Source organism: Sphaerodactylus townsendi, linkage group LG04 (assembly GCF_021028975.2).
Source record: "Sphaerodactylus townsendi isolate TG3544 linkage group LG04, MPM_Stown_v2.3, whole genome shotgun sequence".
NCBI classification, from domain to species: domain Eukaryota; kingdom Metazoa; phylum Chordata; class Lepidosauria; order Squamata; family Sphaerodactylidae; genus Sphaerodactylus; species Sphaerodactylus townsendi.
In genome coordinates, this window is record NC_059428.1 from 123224379 (window position 1) to 123245213 (window position 20835).

A 20835-nucleotide genomic window follows, 5' to 3' on the forward strand; every position below is an offset into this window, starting at 1 on the left:
TCTGTGCGTGATTTGGCAACTTTAGAATTTCTTTGGGACCACATTGCCCCATTAGATCCCTCCGTTCATCGAAGGGAAACTTACTGGAGATCCCTGGCCCGAAGGATGTCCAGCTGGCTTCTACAAGGGCCAGGGCTTTCTCAGCCCTGACCACAGTCTGGTGGAATAAGCTGTGAGGTCAGGGCCCTGCGGGACTTGAATGAGTTCCGCAGGGCCTTTAAGACAGAGCTTTTCCATCTAGCCAGCTGGCCTGACCAATACTATCATTGGCCTCCCATGGGTGCAGTAAGGGGAGGGAGTATTTTTCGCCATCTATGGTTGGTCTTGCTATTTTAATTACTGGACTGTTGTTCATTTTATTATTGTACTTGGATTCTGTGTTGTTGTCTCCTTGAGCCCTATTAGGGAGGGTGGGAGATATATATATATCTATATATTCAAATTGTTCACTGTTTCTGTTAGAATTATGATGTATTTCGAGCTGAGCGAAGGACATCAGAGCCAAATTAAAACGGGTTCTTGCTTGCTCGAAAAGCGCTTGGAGTGCTTACTTTCCTTTGAAATAACGCTTCTGACACTGGTTCATTAGTATTATTTGTAAAGCTTGGTTTATTCTACTGTAAAAGTTTGTGTTTGTGCCATCTGCTGTCTATCTCTGGGTCTTTGTTGACAGCATGGGATCATTTTGTTCTTTTTCCCACTTAGATTCCTGGGCCCATTTGATTCTGGCTTATTTTAGCATGTGGGAATTTCTTGAGTTCTTTTTCTTTAAACTACGTACTTGAGTAGTGTCTACAGCTTTTTGGGTACTGGAAACATTTTTGCAATGATTTTGTGGGCTGTAGTTCTTTATTGTGTTATTTCTTGAGGTATTGGTTAAGATACAGAGTTAAACTCACCATTATTGTAGTGTAAAGCCATGGTGCAGTTTATACTTAATTAATTCCCACCTAGAGGCTGGCAGTCCTAACCAAGTTAATAAAGGACATGATAAATGTCCTGCTTGTTACAGATTTCCTGAACTATAAACAGTCCCAAAAATGGGTATGGATCCTAGGTTTATGGTGGAAGAAATGGGGGCTGTATTCTCACTCTGCTAAACAGAAAGCTTTAAATGAAGCTCAGGAAGAAAGATGCTGGATAGAGACTAGTAAAATACTAACTTCAGCTATTTTGACGTAAACAGGGGCTTGCACATAACCTGAAGGGCATTAATTAGGGTGATATGATAAATTGAAGTCAGCAGTCATGGTGAAATCTTGAGAGGGGGTAGTTGTGGTGCGGCCGGGGACAGCGCAGCCACAGAGCAGCTTGGTCGCCTCCAAGGAGGCTTGCTGTGCCACAGACAGAAAGTCCATAGCGATGCTGCCCCTTCACCTGTGAAAGTGGCCTATGGAGCTCAGTGGGCTGAGCTGCTGATTTTGCTGGCATAAGTCTACACCAGCAAATGAGGCGTTCCTAAGCTAAAAGGACTCAGGAAGCTGCCTAAAGCCATCCCTTGCCTAAGAATGCCCCTTTCAGCACCGATTCTTGTTCCAGAGGTCCACCAGCACAACACTATTGCTTGGCTCCCATCAGTGCAAGTGCCTCTGTGCCGACTTAAATGCCACTCATGCCAGAGCATGCTGCCACCTGAGCAGCTCCACCTCCCCCTTCAGGATGGCACTGTTAGGCTGGGATCCTATGAAGAAACTTCTCTGCATGCAGGATACCCTTCACCATGGAGTTCCCTTTCTCTTTCTCTAACAGTTCTGTTTGCTCAAGGGTTCATCAAAAACCTTTGATCTGGAGCAGAAGGAAATGCTGACAGGAAGTGAGCTCAGTGACGCTGCTCTCTGGCCATTATGGAACCATGGGATCCAAGCCTACATTAATGCCCTTGACAAATCAGTTCAAATATTGTCAGTTCAAATATCTGTCAAGTGTGTTATGCCAGTAAAGATTGTTGATATTGATGATGTTTAATCTGTCAAGTATTGTAATTCTTGAGGGCCTGAATCCGTTTATACTCATCCAACATGGCGCATCCAGAGCTGCCTTTAAATGGGTGCTGCCTTTGAATGGAGCTGCCTTTGAGTGGGTTTGTAGACTCATCTCCAGTAGTCCCTCTGAGCCCCGCCGCCCCCCCGCCCCCCAGGTGCTGTGAGGAAGTCTCCTGGTGCTATGCGGAATTCTCCCCAGAACTAAGCTACCCAGAAGAGCTCCCCCTCCTGGGCAGCCCCTTATCTGCATGGCTGTGTGACCACGCACTCACACAGCTTACTGTGAATATTGCTTCTCTCCTTTGACACTGTTCAACATGTTTTGATGAAGGAAGAAGAGTTAGGGGAGGACACTCAGGAGCAATTATAGATCCACTGCAGATTGGTTTCCATTCTAGTATTATATTGAGTCACACTCTGACTCATACCAAAATGAGTCAGAGAGATTCCACAAAACCAGTGCCTGTCCCCTCTCTCCTCCATTTATGGATTCTGCCTCACCACTGGATTGAAAAGAATGCACCAGACTCATAAGAGTTGAGGGGCCCTGAGCTGGATGGCCCAGGCTAGCCCAATCCGATCAAATCTCAGAAGCTAAGCAGTGTCGACCCTGGTTAGTATTTGGATGGGAGAACACCAAGGAAGTCTGGGGTTGCTATGCAGCAGCATCAAATGGCAAACCACCTCTGAATGTCTCTTGCCTTGAAAACTCTGCAGGGTCACCTCAAGTCAGCTGCAGCTTGACAGCATTTTTCACCACCTCAATCAATATGAGTTTGGGATTCTTATAATGCTAATGGAATGGATAAAATGTTGCATTGATTATGGGGGAAATTGAAATTGGGTCAGTGAAAGCAGGCAGGGCCATCTTGTTTTCAATATGGCTACCAACTTCTGGATAAAAACTGGGGGGAGGAGTTCCAATGTATCTTCTTAAATTGCCTTCTCATCTTGGATCTGTGGAAACTTGGTTTTTTAAATGTATTTATTTGTTTTAGAAAAGGGCATCCCAATCCAGAGCCCCAAGATGGCCAAGTACAGTACCACTGTGGCAGCGCCCCACTATCTCCAGAGGGCTTCTTTGCAGCACAGGAGACAAAACACACAAAAAAAACTCCTGCCATCAAAAAGCCCTCCATTGGGCTCAATGGTTTTGAGGTGGCATAAGTCCCTGCCCTGGGTGCTGGCATTCAGGGTGCTAAAGCTGGGATGGAAGCCAACTAAGGTCAGCTCTACCTGGCCATGTCCCCAGGAAGCCCCCAACCGTGCTGGTGCAGCACCCTCCACCAATGGAGCTGGGAAATGGTGGCTACTTCTGGGGTCAGACGCCGTGAAGCTGCACGGCTCTCAGGCACCTGCGCATCTGGCCCCTCTGCTGGCATATTTGCCCCTTGTGCCGGTGGGGTGAGCACCCATTCACTCTCAGGATTGGGCTCTTAGAGTAGAATCTTGGGAGATTCAGGTTCAAATCCAGACTCTTCTATGGGCCCCGCATGGCTGTTCTGTCTATCCAGCTTAACCTTGCACACTGAGTTGTTGCAAGGATGAAATAGGGGAGGGGAGAATGGCGTTCACCTCTTTGAACTCCTGGAAGGAAGATCAAGATGGAAATGTACAAAATGAATAATAACAAATGCATGCTTTGAGACCATTTGGGTCAGCATTGTCTCATCTACTCAAACTGTCAGTAGTGTTTTATTTTACCTACTACCTGGCTTGTTTTAACTGGACATATGGTGGATCGAACCTGGGATCTTCTGCCTACCAAACAGAGGCGTTTCCTCTGTTCTACAGCCCCTTCCCTAAGTTCTGTGAGTAAAACTGACTTACGTTCGTTCAAGGAAAAGTCACCTGCCACCCCAGCAAACTGCACACACCCCTATCATTTCAGAGGGTTCCCCAATCATTGGGATAAGCTTTTTAGAGTTCTGAGGAATCAGAATAGATTGGTGAACAGGAAAGTGTAAAGGTTTCAATGGTGTTGATTCTCAGCACAGCCGCTTGGCCTTGACTGGATTCCAGGGCTCGGGCGATGGGCCAGAATCGGCAGCAATTACTCTGGTAGAGGCCTTATCTCACAGAGAGAGATGAGAATGCCGTTCCCATGAGAATGGGACTGGGGAAACCGGGAGGGGGATGGGACGGAGAAGGTTATAACCTGTGGTTCTGGCGGGAGACTTCATTCCTGCCACGTCGTGTACGTGAGCTTTCTAAGATGTCTGAATAAACGGTCTTTCAACCAAAAAGCCTTTTATTTCTGCTCTATGGAATTCCTTACATTGTGGCAGGAATCTACTTCATCTTCTTTTTAAATAACAGTGGATCTCTGGTGTTCCGGCATGCAGAGGTTGAATATTCCTGAAACTGTGGAAGGCACGGTAGCCCCCATAGAGGGTTCCGAGCTTTCCCTTCTGGATTTGGAGGAACCAGCGGGGCGGGCTCGCTGATGACTCTCTCCCGTCCTCGTCTCAACACGGGTCTTCCCTTACTTCGTTGGGATGAGGGACGTGGAAACGATCATGTGGATTTGCATGAGTCGTTTGGGGCGCTGTCTATGGATCGTGCGCCTGTGGATCGGATCTCTACTCGTTTTCGTGTGGATTACAAACCTCAGATGCAGCCTGTCACGGAGGAGATGGGTCTGACCACTTTTCATGCGGCAACCCAGGAATCAATAGAACGATTCCTGGACTCGTATTTTGATGATGCTCCCAAGAATCCACAGTGGCATAGCACCGGGGCCCGTCCCAAAACCGCAGTTGACACCGGGACTTTGTCGAGATCGGGATCGATGATTGGGAGGGGGTTCCGTGCCGGCACCCAATCGGGCCCTCCAGATCCCGGACTAAGGGTAACTGATGCACAAGAGGCGCCCCGTGGAGCCGTCAGTGGACTGCAGGAGTTGCCCTCCGATGAAGGGGAATCCGAGGAGAGCCTGAACCCCCATCCGGATTTATTCCCCCTCCCATCCAAAGAAAGCTGGGATGAGGAAGTGGCCCGACTACGGGATGCCCAAGAGGCATGGGCCCGTGAACGCCAGCTATGGGAGGAGGAACGAGAACAGCTGCAAAAGGAGCATGAAAACCTGCAAAGAGACCGTGAACAACAGCGCAAAGACGTCCAACTTGAACTGGACCGAGCCAAAGACACGTTGCAACGGCAATATATGCAGGATTTATCGATCCATGATAAGGTCCTAGAACACTCTAAAATGGACCTGGAACGTCAACGCGAAGGCATTAAGGCCATCCGGACGCAAAGTGAATTGACTGCAGCTATTCAACGAGACGAACTTGACAAACTGGAGCGAGAGAAGGCAGCTTTGCATGCGCATCAAGATGCCTTGACTCGCAAAGAGAGGGAGTTAGCTGCCTTGGAACAGGAGCTGAAGAAGCAGCGGGACAGGATGACCCGAGTTGGCGCTTACACCGTTACCCGAGCGCCCGACACCACTGCCCGTCCTATCGGGGCGACGCTTCTAGGTCCTGCTACTCGCGCTCCTGCCGCCTCCCAAGGTCCTGCTATTCAACAGGGACCAGCGGCGCCAGGCCCCGTGCCTCCACCGATTCCTGCTCTTCCTGCTCCACCGCCTCAACCTGCGCAACCGCAGCCCCAGCGGGCTCCAAGGGCTGTGGAGAGAGGATACTACCGGCCCCCGATCCCTGCCCGTTTCGATGGGACCGCTTCTAAACTCCCCTACTTCATCCTGCAACTCGATGCACATATGGAGGAGTATGATGACTTATATCGATCTGAACGTGAAAAAATACGGGACATCGGGTCTGTCCTGGATGGGGTGGCTGCTGACTGGTTTGTGACTCTTTTTGAGCTGCAGGCGGATGATACTCGCACAGTGGCTGCATTTCTTCAAGCCCTAAGAGCCCGCTTCCAAGATCCGGACGCTGAAAATGAAGCCATCCGTACCATAAAATCTATTCAGCAGGGCAACCGTTCTTTTGCCGAATTTGCTTTCGTGGAGTTCCATGCTGCTGCTGCTCGACTTCCTCCTGAGTGGCCTGAACGCGATGAAATGTGAATACTTCTCTGATGCCATCGACGTAAAACTTCGAGAAACGGTGTTTCTCATCGGTATCCCGCGCATCTATCGCTGAATCGATCGAATTTTGATCGCAAGTAGCGGCTCGTTTGGACTACGCCGCTCCGGCGTCCGCCCGAAACCCGCTACTACGACCACCTCTGCGACCGCAAGCCAAGCCCAGCCGTCTCTACCGAAACCCCCTCCGCACGCCGTCGACGTTTAGGATTGTGCCTTTATTGCGGGGGACCAGGCCATCTGGCTGCCAACTGCCCGAAAAAGCAGAAGTCCACCGCACCGACCCCACGCACCCCCTCTGCCAAGCCACCACGGAGATCCGGTCCTCCTCCAACGGGCTCGTCTAAAGCTGTTACCGAAGGTGACCCTGAGGAGGGGGAAGTGGCGGTTTGCTTCTCATCAGCGCCCATGGATGTGGGTCCTACTCCAGATGCGGTGAGTGAAGGCAGCGCCCCCATTACTGTTCAAGCGATTCTGGCCAACCCTGCTAAGCATACACGTATTCTAGCCTCAGCCCTCGTAGATTCTGGCTGCTCCCATTGCTTAATGCGGCCCCAAGTGGCTGAAGAGCTCGGTTTAGACCGAGTTCCTCTAGCAAAGCCCATACCGTTCACACAAATGGACGGCAGCCCACTCGGAGCCGAGGGCCCGGCTCGATTCAAAACGCAACCTGTTCTTCTTCGTTGCGCTGACCATTGGGAGAAGATTAGTTTCATACTTGCTCCAGTGGCCAAACATTCTATTGTCCTGGGCATGCCATGGTTATTGCTACATGAACCAAATATTATTTGGAAGGAACGGATTCTAGAATTCACTGATCCCCCCTGTGGAGAGCATATGAATTGGAGGGAAAACCCACCATCCAATGACATAAATCCCTTGGTTTCTTCAGCGGTGCACATCCCAATGACTTTCAATTCCACAGGCATCCCACCAGCTTACCAGGACTTAGCCAGAGTGTTTCAAGAACAGGAATGTGATCAATTGCCCCCCCATAGAGACACTGACTGCAAAATCATATTACAGCCCGGGGCTCAACTGCCCAAGGGTAGAATTTATCGTATGAGCCCCAACGAAGAGAAGGAACTCCGTGCCTTCTTAGATAAAAACCTTGCTTTCAGCAAGGGATTCATAATGACGGGCTACTAAACATACGCACGCCCGCTCCTGTCCTATTTGTAAAGAAAAAGGACGGGTCTTTAAGACTTTGTACTGATTACCGAGGATTAAATGCTGTTTCCATGTCCAATAAATACCCTTTGCCCTTAATCAAGGACCTCTTAGATGCATTGGGCAAGGGACGGATTTTTACTAAGTTGGATTTGAGAGAAGCATACTACAGAGTCAGGATTGCAGAAGGCTACGAACATTTGACAGCATTTAATACTAAATTCGGACAGTATGAATACTTAATTATGCCATTCGGGTTAGCTGGGGCACCCGGCGCATTCATGGCCCTCATCAATGAAGTTTTGCATGACTTATTATATAAAGGAGTAGTTGTGTACTTAGATGATGTTTTAATTTATTCACAAACCATGGAGGAGCATGAGGCTTTGGTTCGAGAAGTATTGCAACGTTTACTCGACAACTCCCTCTTCGCAAAACTGTCTAAGTGCTGCTTTCATCAATCCTCCATAGACTATTTGGGCTACAGGATCTCATCCGAGGGTTTAAAAATGGATCCTGCAAAGATTGAAGCAGTCCTCCAATGGCCGGCCCCCACCAACCGGAAAGAGCTACAATCTTTCCTAGGGTTTGCTAATTTTTATCGTGATTTTATACCCCAATTTGCTGAATTAACCCTTCCACTCACAGACCTATTACGCACTAAGGGTAAAGACTCACAAGCTGCCAAGCCCGGGGCTCCCCTCCCTTGGTCTCAGGAATGTCAAACAGCCTTCCAGCTTTTGAAATCGGCTTTCACTACCGAGCCTGTCTTAAAACACCCCGACCCAGACCTTCCTTTCGTGGTTCACGTGGATGCTTCGGACAAGGCGCTTGGCGCAGCCCTATTGCAGAGAAATAAAGATGGTAGGCTTGTTCCGTGTGCTTATTTATCCAAAAAATTCTCCGGCTCAGAACTCAACTGGACCATAGGGGATAAAGAGACTGCTGCCATCAAGGTAGCACTTTCCACTTGGCGCCACTGGCTTGAGGGGGCTAAACACCCCTTCCAGGTTTGATCGGATCACAAGAACTTGGCCGCCCTCTCCACCCCCCTCAGAATGTCTGCAAAACAACTACGTTGGGCCGATTTCTTTTCCCGTTTTTCTTTCACTGTCCATTTTTTCCCCGGAAAAACCAACAAACTGGCTGATGCTGTCGCTACTTCCCCGGGAGGGGGGTGGAGCTGCTTTACGAGACATCCCGCGCACTGTCCTCTCCCTCCCAACTGGGGCTGGCCGTCACTGATCCCAGACATCCGCTTCCTCCTCCATCGCCCGTTCCCAGCCTTGTCTCCCCCTTCCTGCGGGAACTCGAGGAGGCTGGTCTTCGCGAGCTGCCGGTGGAGGAAGGCTTAATTTCAGCTACGCTTTAGTGAATGGTGTTTGGAAGCGGGGATTGTTGGTAATGTTCTCCCCTTTGCAAGCAGGTTCTCGGCTCGTCATGATGCCCGCTCGGCTGGACATTTTGGCTTTCTCAAGACACTGCATTTAGCCCGCCGTCAATTCTGGTGGCGCCGCCATGCTAAAGACATTGAGGCTTATATCAAGGGGTGCTCTGTTTGTAGCGGAGGCCAAATCCATTCCGGGAAAGCCCCATGGACTGTTAAAACCTCTCCCGGTTGCCTCCCGTCCCTGGGAAGTTATCTCAATGGATTTTATTACGGATTTACCAGAGAGCCAGGGAAACACAGTCTTGTGGGTGGTGGTGGACCTATTCTCCAAACAAGCCCATTTCATCCCCTGCACCTCCATTCCTTCCGCCACTTAATAGGCGCTACTGTTCATTCAACATATATATCGTCTACACTCCTCCCTCAAGGTGGTGTCCCACCGCTGGCCCCAATTCATTTCAAAAATTTTGGAAAGCTTTCCTGGGCTTGTTGGGGGGCTACCCCGCAGTTGCCGCCTCTACCACGCTCAAAGTGACGGTGAGTCGGAGAGAACTTAACAGAACTCTTGAACAGTATTTACGTTGTTACACCAACTATCACCAAGACAACTGGTGCGATTTAATTCCGCTATGCGGAATATGCCTATAACAATGCCGCTCATAGCAGTACGCAAAAGACCCCTTCTTCAAATTGTGTCTGGCCGCCCTTCCCCGCCATTGCCCCAACTACCCGCGGAGGCGCTGCATACTCCAGAATTCAAGCAATGGTTTTCATCTCTCGCTGAGGGGTGGAAACGGTTCAGACTGCGTTGCAACAAGCTAAAGATTCCCAAAAGTTCCAGGCGGATAAACATCGCTCTGACTTTCCTTTATGCTGTTGGGGCTTGGGTCTACTTGTCTACCAAAAAATCTCAGAGACGCATATACCTCAAAACTGGGCAAAAGTTCGTGGGACCTTTTAGAATTACGAAAGTGATTAATGATGTTACTGCCCGGTTAGATCTGCCGATTCTTAAGTAATATCCATCCTGTCTTTTCATTCCAGTTTGCTCAAGGAGGTTCCTGCTTCTGATGTTTGGCACGACCCTCCGGAGATACCCCCGCCGACTATAATTGATGGCCACAAGCATTATGAAATTGACGCCATCCTGGACTCTCGTTTTAATCGCAATCGCTTGCAGTACTTGGTTTCCTGGGTGGGGTATTCCTCTGGTTATAATCAATGGGTGTATTCAGAAAATATTGACGCCTCCTTCCTTATTTCTGCTTTCCATCGCATCTTCCCCGCACAAACCAGGGGAGAAGTTTCTTAGGGGAAGAATAGTGTAAAGGTTTCAATGGTGTTGATTCTCAGCACAGCCGCTTGGCCTTGACTGGATTCCAGGGCTCGGGCGATGGGCCAGAATCGGCAGCAATTACTCTGGTAGAGGCCTTATCTCACAGAGAGAGATGAGAATGCCGTTCCCATGAGAATGGGACTGGGGAAACCGGGAGGGGGATGGGACGGAGAAGGTTATAACCTGTGGTTCTGGCGGGAGACTTCATTCCTGCCACGTCGTGTACGTGAGCTTTCTAAGATGTCTGAATAAACGGTCTTTCAACCAAAAAGCCTTTTATTTCTGCTCTATGGAATTCCTTACAGAAAGCCCCATCGTGCAAGCAGGACTCCTTACACAGGTCTCAGGATCAAGCCCAATGTGTTGCTAGATATTGATTCAGCAAACCGAGTACATTCCAAAAACCAAGGCAGTAGATTACATTAGATAAAGAAGAAATGTGTTTTATTCCCCCTTAGGAGACATGCTATCTCTTTCAAAAAGCAGAAAATCTATAGGCCTTGCAGTATCTATTTGGCAAAGTTTTGAGTTTTCAAAGATTTCATTTTGCTGAAGACCTAATATTTTCTTCCCTGTAGCTGGCAGAATATTGCATTATATACCCCTATGGCTTTTATTCTTAATCATAGGTTAAACTGTGCAATGGTAGAATTTTTCAAAGCGTGGAACGTACAGGTTCTGCATTGGGTAGCACTAATGTGATAAATTTAAGAGATGGAGGAGACAGAATCTAATTATCAGCAAGCTGAATTTTAACATGTCAGCGCTCCAGATTTGTTTCAACTCTACCTGATCACCCAGTCCTTTGATCATTTTATGACCAAAGCAGATTTTGATCTCGAAACAAGATGTAAAATCAGTACAGAATTTCTAATGCAAATAGACTCACAGTCAGAATTTTAAGAGTTTAACTGCGTGTTGTATGTAAAGGTGTGCGTAATGAAGCTAGGGTTGCGAACCCCAAGAGGGCCCAGTGGATCTCCTGGAATTGCAGCTGACCTCTAGAAGAAGGACCAAAAGACAGAGGCAACATATGGATGTTCCTTAAAACGGCGCTGTGGTAAACCAGAATGGAACAGGACATTTATGTGGAAACAATTCTAACTAGAGTTGTGCATACAAACAAGGCCGGACTAAAAATAACTCCCGCAAAAAAACCATTTATTTTTGGCCAAAAAAATGACAGTAATTTAAGGGAACTGAAAAGCGAATTCTGAAAAATGCTGAATTGTTCCGGCATTTTTCTGGCCACTTTGGACCTGCATCATCACAAAAATGGGGAGAAGTGCTCTTCCCTCCCTCTCCCCCTCACTTACCTGCTGAATTCTGCTTCTGAATTCCACATGGGCTTGGAGGCAGCTGGTGGCAGAAAGCTGAACACTGGCTCAGTCCAGCTGAGTCCCGCATTCACCTCTCTTCTATTGTCTCCGAAGCCCAGCTGAGTCCAGCATTCAGTTGTTTGGCGCAACATTTTCCAGGATCAGGTTTTAAAAAACTGAAACATTTTTTTTCAAGCCAGCGGAAATCCCCAGACCAGTAAGAAGGTTCGGCTTTTTAGATTTTGTTGAAAAAGTTTACAGGTCTTTTAAACGCAAAGCTGAAAAAAATAGTTCTAACCTACAGGAGTTGTGAGGAGCAAATTGCCAATCAAAAGGCTAGTCAGTATCACCTGATTCATACCCTTTCCATTCGTATGCAAATACTTTGCATAAGTTCTCTGTTATGCACAAAATCTGGATGAGCATCTGCTGATTTCATGTAGTCCCCCCCCCCCCCCCGCAATTTTCCACCACCAACTCCCTTCCCATCAGCCATGTTCTGTAAGTTCATGTTGGATTTTCTTGGAAGGAAAGCAGTTCCCCTAAAAAGGCTATACTCTGTCTCACAAAAAGATGTTAGTAGACTGTATATTCCTCCACCACAGAACTCAACATACCAGACCTTCTTGTTGTAGAATGCCTGGGTCCTAGTGCCTACCTAGCCGTGATCCCCTCCCCTTTGAAAGTTTGATACAATGAACTATAAATGATCTTGTATCAAAGTACCATGTTCAGTAATATATACACTAAAGCCAGGGTGGTGCCCGTGGTTGCTAGGGCTCCCATCAACACCTTTTCTGGCATCCACAAAGTGGGCAGGGGCAGGAAGGACTTTTACCCAGCAAGAATTCTGATTGATTATTGGAGATTTGATTGGCTATGCAGATTTTTAAAAAATGTTTTGTCAGCAGCTGCCACTACAGCACTGAGACCTGCACTGTGTTTCTGAAGCTAAGCCGTGGCAATCACTTTGTGGCTAGCTCCTTGTTTGGCAGCTATTTTGTGGTACATTCAGCAAATCACAAAAAAGGGGGGCTGGTAGAAGAAGTACAGTGGAAAAGGCTAACAAAGAAGAAATGTCACTGTACTTGGGTTGTTCAAACCAACACCACAATAAAGACATGCAGTGTATTTAACAGGAGAAAGTGGGAGAGCGAAAATAAAAGCGACATGGAAACATAGGGGAAACAACGGGATCACAGCATCTCAGACCTGATCTGTTAAACTGAACGTGGAATAAATATCATGCATGTAAATCGGTGGTGTTCCATACTCCAACTAAGCATAAAAGTCCACGTCGGAATAAAACCACAAGAAAAAAGTCACCAGTAATCCCGTCTACTCAATTATGAAGAAAGGAACAGTCCAAACAGATCTCCTGATGCGTTGGCAACCCACTGAATAAATTGTGCGAGAGTTTCACCCAACTTGTATTGGGTTACCAAGTCCCAAAGTGCAGTTTCCAAGACCGAGATGGAAAGTATTCAGTACAAAGTCTCCTGCGAAGCTGGAACTCAGTAGGCATGTAGAAGTGAGGTGTGTAGAAACTGAACGCCTTCCGCTGTAAATAATGTGTGTTCAAAAGGTTTTCATCAACATCATATGAATTAATTAATTATTACCACTTTTTATTAGAGGGGTAGTTTGAAATTTAAAAAAAATATAATCTCTCCTGTGTGTCAGCTAAGATACACACTCCATTATCACTCATGGAGAAAGATAAAGTGTTAGTCAATCTGGTCACACGGATGGTTCTTTGTGTTGATAACAGGCAGGTCACAGTAAAACATTGAGGAAGATGCTGATATACAATTTGAGGCTCAGCCACTTCTTTAAAAATGTAACAAATTTATTCATTTTAGCTGCTACAGACTCGTTCACCCCCCCCCCCGTGTGTGTATATGTGTGTGTGTGTGTGTGTGTGTGTGTGTGTGTGTGTGTGTGTGTGTGTGTGTGTGTGTTACATTCCAAAATGCCCTACAAAAAAATGTCATTCCCTTATTTTCCCTCCAGGCTTTTAGTACCTGCTCCTAATGAAATGGAGAGGCTTCCTAAGGGACATCAACGGCGAGTAAAATCTGTTGCAGAAGTGAATCAAAGTATTCAAGGTTCTTTTAAGGTGGCTTTGCGTGGAATCGAGATAGTTTCTTACTGGCTTAGCTCCTCTCATCCAGTGTGGTTTTCCTTGCCATTCATCTTTCCCTTGTCGTGTAATAAAAGAACATTCATTATTTAGGACCTGTTTAAGAGCAGGACAGCTGGTGCGGACTGCTTTGCTGATTTCCTAAATCACTTAGCCTTGCAAATGTAGCATAGTTATGCATAGTTGGAAATGAAAGACTGTGCACAGAACATGACTATTTTAAAAGGGGTGAGGGGGCAACTATTCATATAAGAAGACCATGCACAGAATGACACTATTCCAGAGGGCAACTATGCGTAACAAGACTGTATAAGTCAGTTCCTGTGTCTTCCATTTTGTCTGTTCTGGTGTCGTCTCTTTGGCATTTTCCGCATGCCATAATTACCCTGGAGGAAAACCGGGATCATACATAGAGGGTTATTTGTATCTCAGTTTCTCCCTTCACACTGCTGCCTGTTATTGTGTTAAGACTGGGATGAAGTACTCCAGGTAATTATGCACAAGTCCCCAGTTTAGTTTCATTTTCCACGCAAACGTTTCTGCGCATGCGCGAACGTTCCTGTTTCCCTGACGTTCCGATTGGCTGTAATTGTGGGGCAGGAAGAGCAGGCGGTAAGGTGGGAAAAATAAACCAGTGTTTGCATGGCAGCCGGATCGTTGCAGGTTTTTTTAAAAGAATCGCCAATTTAGCGATTTTTAAAAATCTCGGGATAAGGGAAATCTTGCGGGGCGGGTCCAATTTAGGGCCAGAAGCCATGCGTAAATCATGCGCGGACCAGGATATTTCACCTCCCCATCCCAGGATATTTGGTCTGTGCAAAGATGCCCCTGTTAACCAAGAATGCAACTTTTAGGGGTTCCTTCCTTCTGGTCAACTCGTTCTCTTCCTGTGTCTCTTTCTCTCTAACTGCCATGAGGGGAAGACAGGCTGTCTGCCATCTCTCTCTAACCTAGTCTATGTATGTAGATAGAACGGTTTCTGTACCTTTTCATATTCTAGTATGTAGTTCCTTTCTTTCTTAAAGCCACAAGCTTTGTGTGGACTTCATTCCTAAGACAGCACCGCCATCTTTTGGTGTTCATAAGTGAGATGTACGCTAACAAACTTGACTTTCTCTGTGGAGTACTGATCTCTATTCTCTGGATATCAGTTGTAATTCGAGAGAAAACTGCAGGGTTCACATGGATATTCCACCATAGCTATGTCTGGGGGAAGGTGCACCTATAGGTATATTGCACAAAGATTGCTCTCTGTACTGATGTACCATATGTTCTTAAACCAATATTGATTCATTGTCTTTCCAATATCTGTTTCCTGTATATTGACAATAACGCAACATATGGCTGCATATAAATACTATTTTTCTCATAGACAATGTTCATTTGATGTTAAATATTAATTGTTTTATGATATGTAAATTTAAGAACATAAATTTATGATATATAAATTGAAGTATATTAGTACAGGGAGCAATTTTGGTGTAGTATACCGATTTATCCACCTGGAGATTGACAATCCTCAATGCAGTGCCTGTCAGATGGACCAGAGTTGAGATGCATAAATTGTGGTACAAGTAAACCCTTCTCATGGATTTTCTGAAGTTTGTTCATGTGATGTGATGGTGTTGTCTGATAGCTCATATTCACTGCACACGTAGCCATCAAGCCAAGATCCAGGATTAACTGGTCTATAATTTTTTTTATAATATTTTGCTTAAGAAGAAAACAAACAAAAATGTTGGGGAGAAGTTACTGAAAAATGAAAGAAGAAAGGACGACTTTGTATGACAATCATAATTTTTTTGAAATGAGCAAAAAAATTGGGAAGAAAAAAATGGGAGAATATGCTGCAATGGCCAAGTTAACTAATCTTGTAACTAAAAAGCTGAAACAGGAATCTGATGAGAAATGAAAACTATATTTTGTGTATTGTGCCGAAATGGCTAAAAAGATGTATTTTGATAGGGGTTTTTTTTGCATATTTTGTAGATTAAAAAAATAATGGCTAGACTCCCCCCTCCCCAAGTGAATATGCACTATGGGTGTAGTTAATATATTATTAGTATAGTAGGGGTAATTTAAAAAGGGAAAGTAAGACTCCTCTGAATTAAAAACATTAAATTTAGTATTTAAAAATAATAATTTTAAAAAATTTAAAGCTCTAAATCCTTGAAGCCCAAGGATTGTAAATATTGCTGTCTTTGTGCTATTTTTCATTTTTTTCTATTTAGAAAACAAGTTATAGCAATGGCATTAAAAAATCTTTCTGTGCAGGAGAACACATGGGTATTTTTTAACTGACATCATTTAGAGTGTGATCAGTATGAGCCCCATAGGCCAAAACTCTGCTTGTTTCAAAGGCTGCACAAAGAATGAAAAGCAGAAACCTTTGGAAACCCATTACCTGAATCCCCTCCACATTGCAAGTGGGCCAGAGCTTGTTCTAAAGAGCCTTACTGCCACCTAGTGGTTACTAGTAAAACTCCCGAGTTTGTTCTGTGTAAGACTATGATAAATTCCCAAGCTGTATTCAAGGTGCCCTGAACTATATAGCTCCAGGCTAGCCTGATCTCAGCAGACCTTGGAAGCCAATCAGAGTTGGCCCTGGCTACTGTTTGAAAGTGACACCCTCAAGGAATACCAGGGTAGTGACACAGAGGCAGGCAAAGGCAACCCACCTCTGGACGTCTCTTAATTTGAAGACACTTTGTGTTCACTATAAGCCAGCTGTGTCTTGACAGCACTTTCCGCCACCCAAACATGCCAACCTGTTGAATGACCTACCATTCTGGTCCTGTCAGAATTGTCTATTCCTGTCATTCTATTCCTTGTACAACCCTCTATTGGTCAATATATAGAAGAAGTAGAAACCCCCTGGTTTCCTGGAGCCATGCTCTAGTTGGCCTGCACGAGGGAATCACAAAAGTGTTCATTCTTGCCCAGAAAACACAGTCCTGTCCCTGAATAGCTACTCAGGCTATTCACACATTAAAAAGTCCTTGTGACTCTCAGCATACCTGCCATGAGAAATATCAGTCAGAAGCTTAAGTCTTCTTCCACACCTTGTGCTATTTTCCAGACCTGAAAAGACAAGTTGTCCCACTATGTCCCACTACAAGTAGCCACAGGGTGAATTTGGCTTAAATCAGATTGATTTGAGAGCCAGCATGGTTTAGTGGATTCTAAGAGCAGGTGGATTCTAATCTGGAGAACCGGGTTTGGTTCCCCACTCCTCCACCTGAGTGGCAGAGGCTTATCTGGTGAACCAGATGTACTTCCACACTCCTACGTTCCTGCTGAGTGACCTTGGGCTAGTCAAAGTTCTTCGGAACTCTCTCAGCCCCTCCTACCTCACAAGGTGTCTGTTGTGAGGAGAGGAAGGGAAGGAGCTTGTAAGCCACCTTGAGTCTCCTTACAGGAAAGAAACTTTGGGTATAAATCCAAACTCTTCTTCTTCTTCAATTACTAGTCAGACTCCATTTAAATCATTTTTTTACATGAACTCTCATTCTTGCTGGTGGTTATAACTTTAATATCTACAACTCAGATGAATGTTTCGTTTTTAAAATAATAACTTTTCAGGTTGGTTTTACAGTTATATCAGAAAAGTCTTGACAGCACTTTCCGCCAACAAATGATTGGTTTGGTTGTTTACCATTTGAAGTAGATAATTATGGAATCATTCCAAGGTGAACTATCTCCAGTTTAATAGGTTAATCATTCATATTTGGATAATGTTTCTGCTGTGCTTCATTGGAAGGATGAAAATAATCATTGTCAATAATCATTTAAATTGTTTTATTTAACTAGATCAGTAACGTTATATAGCACGTGTACTTTTGTATTTGCTTCAAGATCCACATTTGTTAACTATTGTGGTTAAACAAAAGTCTTTGAAAAGACTGACTACATTAGCTAGGTTTGCCTGAAAAATACTATTTTTCCAGCTAAGTCATCTTCATCCTCATTTTCTTGTTTGTTCATAATCTGGAAAAGGATAAAAAGAAGCATAATCTGGAAAAGGACAAACTATTTCTCAATTTAGAATGAATGAGTCTGAAGGAAGAGAATATTCTTTCTATGCCAGCAGGAAAAGCTACTGCTGTTAAAAGTGAAATAAATACTTCAGTAGTCTCCAAATCCAAGTGCTTAAGAGGCTTCCGCCCGTTCAACGGTGTGATTTTCTTTAAAACATATGTTTCTCAAATGGCTCCTACTTAGCTGTGAAGTTTATTATAGTTAACTTTACAGATGGATAATTGCTGGATACCCATGTCATAGCTAACTCATATTCTTCAGCACTTAAGGTTTGGCCCTGGTGCAGATATTGACAACATTTGTGAGAAAATGATCTGGAGATTATGCTTGACCCATTCATTGTTTAATTCCTGTAATTTTGTTCTCTCATTGCACAGTTCTATTTTTAAGTGCTCACTCTGTTCCATTTCAACAGCATCTTCTATATATATAAAAATGGAACCATGCGTTTGTTGCTTCGAGAATAACCCTGCACCTGCTGGCCCAAACACTGTGAAAATTTCACAGACCCTTACTCATTCCCCCAACTGTGTTCTTATGTACCTTCCACTGTCAGACAACACACCTGAGCCAGGTAAAACATCTTTTTCCTGGCGCACCAGGCCATGAAGCTGCCTGTGTGTTACTGTCACCCTTAGAATGTTCATGCCCTTAGAATGTTCGCTCAGATGGCCAGATATGAGCAGTGAAACCAGTACATAGGCAATAACTTGAGTGGAAGTGAAATACATACACACGTTGCTGTGTGAGACGTCAGGTGGGGTTCCCCCCCCCCTCACACGCAGGTACCTTTCACTCTCTGTGCCTCACCCACTGCTACCATACAATACACCTACTCTCATACACATTCAGCGGAGGGAGAGGGAAGGGACGAAGGGGGAGGCATGCAAGGGAAGAGAAGTGAGGGAGGGGACAGAGAGTGACGGGTGGCATGCAAGGGAGGGGAGGGAGCGGGCCCAGCATCTGGATATGACCCACCCACCCTAGCAGAGGGAGGTGGGAGGGAGTGAGGGGGAGGGGTGGCATGCAAGGGAAGAGAGGGTGGGAGAGGGAAGGGATGGAGTGGGAGGCATGCAAGGGAACAGAAGTTAGGGAGGGGAGAGAGTGAGTGGTGGCATGCAAGGGAGGGGAGGGAGCATCTGGATATGACCCACTCACTCTAGCAAAGGGGAAGGGGAGGGAGGGAGGGGAGGGGTGCCATGCAAGGGAAGAGAAGTGAGGGAGGATGCGGTCACACAAATCAATGACATTGCACAGTATCGGCCTGCGCGTTTCCATGAGTACGTATTGCTGGCCTCTGCTATTGATTTGCTGCTACTGTTCCTTTCCCATTTCACCACAATAAGCCATAGCAACGCGTGGCCGGGTCCCACTGGTCAGCAACAAAATGGCAGATTTTCTACATTTTGTTTAAAGCTTCGGGAATGGGTTTCAGGGTTCTCAGCGTATGTTCAACATTTCTCTTAAGTCCAAGGTTGAGGATTTTGGCTGTGGCAATGCCATCTGTTTCCTCTTTATTTTGTTCACAAACTATCATCAGAATAGTTGACATACTGCAGAGTTCTACTACATATTTCCTGGGTTCTACCCATTCTTTTCAGGGCAGTTGAAAATTAGCAATTTCAACACAGCCTTTATTTGGGGAATACTGAAGTATTAGGCTAGGAGGCCCATCAGAAGTGCGCTGCGAGCATATGTTTTTAGCTTGGTATTCTCTTCTAAATTTCTTCTCAGCTTGGATACATTTGGAGTGTGATCTGTGACTAAGCCGCATACTAGACATTAGGATTTTTGTTCAAATTTCATCAGATTTTGCTGCTACGTTGTAAGTATTCCACTGTGTGTACATTTCCCGTCTTCTCAGTTGTTCCTGCAAGGAAGACATTCCCATCTTCTGTTGTTATGCAAGCACATGCAACAGGATCATTGTGGACATTACTCCACCCATCAGGGCTTAGGTCCAACCATTTTACCCTCTACACCTGTTGCACATTTCTCCATTTCTGTGACATACACTTATCCAGAAATTTTCCTGCAACATCTGCTTTGCTGGGTGGGCTGTATCCTGCTTTTCATGATTGAGGCTTCTTCTGCACAGCCCAAATACAGTATCTTGCAAATGTTATTTTTAAAAACTTGTTTTAATTGATTTTGTTCACACAGGACCTTTTATAACATTCTGCAAGTGTCCTGAAAATAATTCTGGTTGGTTTGGGTTCTCCAGAGGGAGGGAGGGAGGGAGGGAGAGAGAGAGAGAGAGAGAGAGAGAGAGAGAGAGAGAGAGACCATTCATGTGTTTTCAGCAGAAGGCATTCAATTTCCTTAACACCTAATTTCAGCCTAAGTGTTGAAGAGGCAACCCTGTTATTTCCTTTCACCTTTCATTACGTTTCTCTCTGGGACATATATTTGTATGCTTTCCTTTATCTATTATGTTGTATCACCTCTAACAATACTGCTGCTCTCTATTTTAAAACTCAAAACGATTGTGCATAGCTTTTCCTGGATCTTCCCTGCATTTGCAATAGCAACTGGTTTTTACAGGATTCCCCATCACTTAAATGCCGGCTCAGATTTAAAAATAGGCCATGGCTTCAGCAAGGCACCCTGGCATGAGCTGTGATCACCCTCCAGGGCACGCAACCTTAGCATGGGCCGGATCCAGGTGATGTTCAATAGGATTTTGTCCAGCATTTCTAGCTTCATTTCTGGGATTCTTCCTAGTCCATGTTATGGTTTGTTTGTTTTTTAGTGACAGTTGACTTATGGTAATCCTGTAGGGTTTTCAAGGCAAGGGACATTTGGAGGTGGTTTGCCATTGCCTATCTCTACATCACAACCCTGGTATTCCCTGTAGGTTGCCCATCCAAATACTAACCAGGGCAGCTCCTGCTTAGCTTCTGAAACCTGGTGAGATCAGGCTAGCCTGGGGCTATCCTAATCTGGGTTGTGGTTCCAGGAAAAAACAAAACTTCGTAACAGTCGCAGGTGGGTTGGTGGTGGCATAGCTCAAGATATTTCTTGCTAGTCGGGCAAAGCTGTCATTAAAGAAAAGATTAGTGACCCCCCCCCCCCAAATATTTCTTTTCTCTGGCCATATTCCCACATTCTCTATGGAAACCCACCCCTTGAACCTTGAAATCCTCTCTGGTTGTAGCTGAGACAGTAGGTGTGCAGTCCAGCACGTTTTCCTATATTGGGGGGTTTGTTTTTAAGTTGCTATGCAGCAGCAAATGTCCTGGTGCACTGACTTTAGAAGTCCACCCGACGCCCAGCTCCAAAATGAGCTCTCCCTCTCTGTCTGATGAATACAGGCACGTTGCGAATTGAGGATGTTGACTTGTCTTGTCTGGGCTTGGTAGGTTCAGTCTGCTTCTCTGTGATCTTAGATTTAAAACACCAC

The 20835-nt window shown here is 45.5% G+C and overlaps 1 protein-coding gene across 1 annotated transcript in view; it reads left to right on the forward strand.

The window, feature by feature from the left end:
- KLF12 (Kruppel like factor 12) overlaps positions 1-20835 on the forward strand; it is a 309284-nt gene that overhangs the window by 253290 nt on the left and 35159 nt on the right. The window lies entirely within an intron of this gene.